We start from the raw sequence: 5000 nt of genomic DNA on the forward strand, positions 1-5000 counted from the left end.
GCATATATAGTGTATAAATTAAACTCACTCTCTCTCTCTCTCTCTCTCTCTCTCTCTCTCTCTCTCTCTCTCTCTCTCTCTCTCTCTATATATATATATATATATATATATATATATATCAAACATCTCTTTAATATCTTTATCTAACAATGCATCGTTCAGTCAAATCTAGCATAATCAAACACGACACGACAGAGCGTACAAAAAGGAGCAAGATATATATATATATATATATATATATATATATATATATATATATATATATATATATATATATATATATATATTATATATATATATATATATATATATATATATAAATATTTAGTATCACTATCTGTCAATGCCTCCTTCGGCCAAGACTAGCATACACCAACACGACACGACAACGCGTAGAAAAAGGCGGAAGAAGATAACTGGTTTATCTTCCAAAAGCTCCTTTCTTGGCACATAAGTGGAATATAAGTATAATACTCTCGCACTTTCATCTTTACATTCTCACACACACACACACACACACACACACACACACACACACACACACACACACACAAGCAGTTTAAAATAAGCACGTGCCTTGAGTACCGTTGGCTGGTCATGTAGTCATACACTCAAAAGCGGTTGGTCCAGTTCGCGAAAGATTACAGTGGTGTGTGTGTGTGTCAGGTAACAAATAAGATAACGATGCAAAAAAAAAAAAAACGTACAGAAGAGCAGATGATGAAAGCAAGACAATCGTCAAAGGTGGAAGGTATAAGAATGTCATTGAATGAAATAAAAAGTTGTCCAGAACGAGAAATTAAATGTCAATTAAGACCGATCGATATATTTCTCTTACATGTGGCAACACGGCAATAAAGGCGACTGATAACGGAGGCAAAACTCAAAAGAGACATTCAGCATAATTGTCACCGAGAAGGAAATGATTGGATGAATAAATTACCGAGTGTTTAAAACCGGTCACAAAACAAACACATTCATATATAACATTGTTAGAACTGATGAAAATTAGGACATTACAGAAATGGAAATCTGAAAATGGTAAATTTCGTAATTCCTCTAACAATAAGATCTAATTAAATTTGGTAATGAAGTCCAACTTTCTCCGCAAAACTAAAATCACAACTAGATTTAAAACCCAAATCATAACCCAGGACTCTCCATACAGTATAATGACCATTATCATCATCCAGCCAAGAAAATAACTGCCAGTCTCATTGCTAGGCATTCAGAGAGGAAATGCGTCCTCTGGGAGACTGAGAGGTAACTGAGAGGTAAACTGGGAGCCAACTTCCATTCTCTTCTCGTGCTCAAGAGTATCAGCACCTCCTCAGACCCCGAGGGTAGATTATAATTACCCTCACCTCCCCCCAACCCCACCCCCCAAATAAAAACACATTCCCAACACAAATGCCTTCCCACATGCCCTAAACAGAAACAACAGCTACTGGCCCTCAAGCACTCAGAATGGATGTCAATTCTCACGTTCTTTATATCGAATATAACTGCTAAAATCATCCTGGTATCTGGAATGGAAAAAAACTCCCGTGCCTTCAAGAAAGAGGATAAGAAATGTTGTCTCAGGTCCTAAAGCAGAAGAAAGCAACTAGCAAAGGCATGTAGTTACAGGGAGTAGAAGATGTTCTCTATTCATTAAAAAGGATCATGTTAGTCGATTATATCCAGTACTACAACTTCTGAGAGCTGTTTATTGGCACTTACTGCATCCTGGAAAGAGCCATTTCTGGCCACTTTCATAAAGACTCCCACTTCAGCCGTCAAGTCAACCTTTATCTTATCCTTGCTTTAACAGCCGAGGTCAAAGTTTCCTGTCGTCAAATGAATCCGTCACGCTGTGATATCCACGGAAGACAAACTGCACTCGACGAGCAAATAAGATAACAGAGACAAGGTAAATGCAAAACGAGTGAAGAATAAGTAAAATAAGAAGAACAGTAAAATTTAACATATAATTGAAGGGAAAAATAAATTTCGAGAAACCAGTAAGCTGAGTCTTGAAAATCTTATATCAATTGAAAAAGTGAAAGAATTGTTTCGGTAATAAAATCAACATATAACGAAACAAATTTCATAAAATCTGGAAAAATCAATCAAAGCAGCAGACACCTACAAGTAGTAATACTTAAAATACCACAAAGACTCCCTTGCTAACTAAAGATATGAAACTGACATACCGACTACATTATGATAAGAAAGATGATAAAATAAAAAAAATAAAAACGAAGGGCATGAATGCCACTAGAAAAAGACGAGAAGGACAAATAATAAACGGATATGAAAGTGAGAGAAGGCTTCAGTTAAGCAAACAGGGTGAAGTTGTTTATCTATCAAATGGAAAAATGAGGGTATGTTATTCACAAATCATCCTTTCACGCGGGATTTACCATTAACTTTTCGAGAGAGAGAGAGAGAGAGAGAGAGAGAGAGAGAGAGAGAGAGAGAGAGAGTTGTACTCATCAGTTTTTCCATCAAAAATAACATTAATTTAGCAGAACCAGGATGGACCTACGCAACATTAAAAGGTATACCATATTTGCATAATGGAGCCAAGGATATATTTTCTCAACACCAAGATTATGATGTAACGAGGCGTGATCCGACCTCCAGCTTACGTGGGGGGCGTGCTAAAATCTATGGTCAGATAGCGCATTGTTTCACCAACGAAAATTAAAATAAATATGCTATATTTTATGCGAAATGATTGTTCTGTACTGTATAACATGCAAATTACTTATTATTATTATTTTTTTTACATTTTCATTCTAATAAATAAATCGTAAATATCCTATCCTAAAATTTCTGTATGTTTAACGCAGTACAAAACACCTTTTCAGACCTTTTTAGGCTTTTCCATAGGGCTTTCGTAACTCTCCCCCCGCCCAACAAGAACAGCAACAACAACAACAACAACAACAAAGGAGTTTGTAGGCTTATGGGGCCAAGAATAACTGATTTTCTTCACCAGAATTATGATGAAAAAAAAATATGACTTTCAGTTCTGTGACTTAATCGTTTTTGTCTTCTTTCCATAATGACTCACTCCGTCTCTCTCTCTCTCTCTCTCTCTCTCTCTCTCTCTCTCTCTCTCTCTCTCTGTCAGTACCATTTTCTTTTTTGGCAAATCTATCAAGACTAAAAATTCCAAGCTGTCTTTATTACACAATGACCAGAAAAGTCTACAGATATATATGCACAGACAAATACATATGCATTTAAACATAAATGCATACACAAGATGACTAGAAAAGTCAATAGATACACAGACACTGACAGACAAACAGACAAATACATATGCACATACATAAATGCATACGCAAGCACCACCACGAGTACGTAAAATTAGACGCACGTATGTATGAATGCAGATGTTGAATAATAGAGCCTTTTCCTTAACAAAGAGGCTATTTAGCATTCTCCGTGGGCATGTCATGACCTCCATTTCTGGCCTGTACATTTAGTACCATTGCATACCCGGTCAGGGAGGCTACGCCCTTGCAAATATTGCATGGAAACAAATAGGACTTTTGTTTGCGATTCTCCGCTGGAGAGAAAAGAAGTCGAGCTTTTATTTGTCTTGGATGACGTCGTTCTGTCACTCATATCTTGGGAGCAGAAGTATTATATGAATTTTTATTTTTCTTTTACACATTTTCTCGAGTTTAAACGACCTTTGAATGATTTTCTTCATGTTATAACAGACGCTTAGGTTTTTCTTTTCAACTTAAGTTCATTGAGGTTTGGTTTAGAAGCTCTGGTTTACAGATTTACTCATTTTCATTTAATCCTATATTTAGAAATTTACTGGTGAATGGGTATAAGACTGTATCTTTAATTCCACTGCTTGGGGCTTCTTCCCAAAATACCCTTGAAATGAATCATTCTCACACCTTATCATATTTCATATCACCCTCATTTCAACATTCCCAACTAATTTCTCCGTTTCATCATTCACTTCTCATCTAAGGTTCTCTTGATTTGTCTGTTTTCCGTTGTAAACTATCAGCGGGTTCGGCAGTAAAAGCAGCAAGGAGCAATCTTTACATCTCATGATCGCAGACTAAACTCTTTTTCATGTTTGGACACTGAACAGTAAAAGGGGTTTATAGCAACATTCGCAGCTCGTGATTGGAGGCCGAATTGTAAAAGTGGTACTACGTACCTCCTTGTATCTCTTCGAGTTACAGGCCATAGCTTTCCTTTTTTACAGTACTGAGCTGAAAAGGAAATGGTTTTTTAAAAGCTTAATGGCCCCAACCCATTAGTTTTTATACATTATAGCGTAATTAGCAACTTTACATCATAAGCAGTATGGTACAACATTTTATGCCCGTTCTATAAAATATTAGCGTAGTTTACATTTGTATAACGATTAATTGTAAGTCATACAGCGTTGCAACTGCCATGCTTACTGACGATGTTTCGCCTGGAAAACAATCTGTAAACTAGTACCTAGCAACTCTCTGTTCTCAAAGTTGCAAACTACATCTTTTTCCGAGCTGACATGACGTTCACTGGAACATAAATATTATATTTTCAAGGTAATTATCACAGTTTTCCAGTGACTGGACACCGTACAACTTGTACTCAGCAACTGTTACACCTTAAAGGTGCCAGCTGAATGTCTTTTGTGTCTGTGTTACGAATAGTAGAGCTGTTAAGGAAGAAGGGTTTACATCCAAAAGTTGCCCAATAATAAACTGGTATCTGTCAACTTTTACGAGCTGGAGTTGCAAAACACTCCTTTTTCCACGCGTGGACACGGCCGAAAGAACGAGTATTTTTGGGCATTGCACGTAAAACTGGTAGTTAGTCAGTTTACACCTAAAATGTGCAAATTACACCTTTTCCCCGCGTGTGGAGAGTGAGCGGTAAAAACCCGCGGGTAATACTTTAATAAGAATTGCAAGCACTCGTACCGAAAGGCAGATCTGGTGGAGTTGTAGATCAGTCGCTCACCTGCTTGAACTTTGGCTCATAAT

This window comes from Macrobrachium nipponense, chromosome 27 (assembly GCF_015104395.2).
Source record: "Macrobrachium nipponense isolate FS-2020 chromosome 27, ASM1510439v2, whole genome shotgun sequence".
In the NCBI taxonomy this organism is placed as follows: domain Eukaryota; kingdom Metazoa; phylum Arthropoda; class Malacostraca; order Decapoda; family Palaemonidae; genus Macrobrachium; species Macrobrachium nipponense.